Raw genomic sequence first — 357 nt, 5'->3', positions numbered from 1 at the left:
ACAAAATACTTATCTATGAAGAAGAAAGAATAAGACTAAATAAAATAAGAAAGGAAATCTTATGATCAGTCTTCGGACATACAATGTTCACATTTCTGTATCAGAAATGTGGAATATTTGAATTTAAAAATGCTGTATCTTCTGGCTTGCCAAACAAAACTACTAAAATAAACACAAGATAAAAGAAAGCTTTCTCACCAAAACTACTAGAAGAGGAATACATATAACGCTTTATTTTCTGAAGGCACTTCTACAAGTACAATACAAGTACAATAAACTTTTCACAATAAAATAAAAATCTTTACTAATTCTAATACAAAGGTTGAATTCAAGTTTACCAATAAATGTTCAGCTGGG

The 357-nt window shown here is 28.3% G+C and overlaps 1 protein-coding gene across 2 annotated transcripts in view; it reads right to left on the bottom strand.

Annotated features, from left to right (window-relative positions):
* Nucleotides 1-357, bottom strand: part of LOC119585719 (protein salvador homolog 1-like) — a gene marked incomplete in the record, with an annotated part of 15,849 nt that overhangs the window by 12,774 nt on the left and 2,718 nt on the right.

The sequence above is a fragment of the Penaeus monodon genome, chromosome 20 (assembly GCF_015228065.2).
Source record: "Penaeus monodon isolate SGIC_2016 chromosome 20, NSTDA_Pmon_1, whole genome shotgun sequence".
Taxonomy (NCBI): Eukaryota; Metazoa; Arthropoda; class Malacostraca; order Decapoda; family Penaeidae; genus Penaeus; species Penaeus monodon.
The sequence above is the reverse complement of the archived record's forward strand: the minus strand, read 5'-3'. Positions and strand labels throughout refer to the sequence as shown.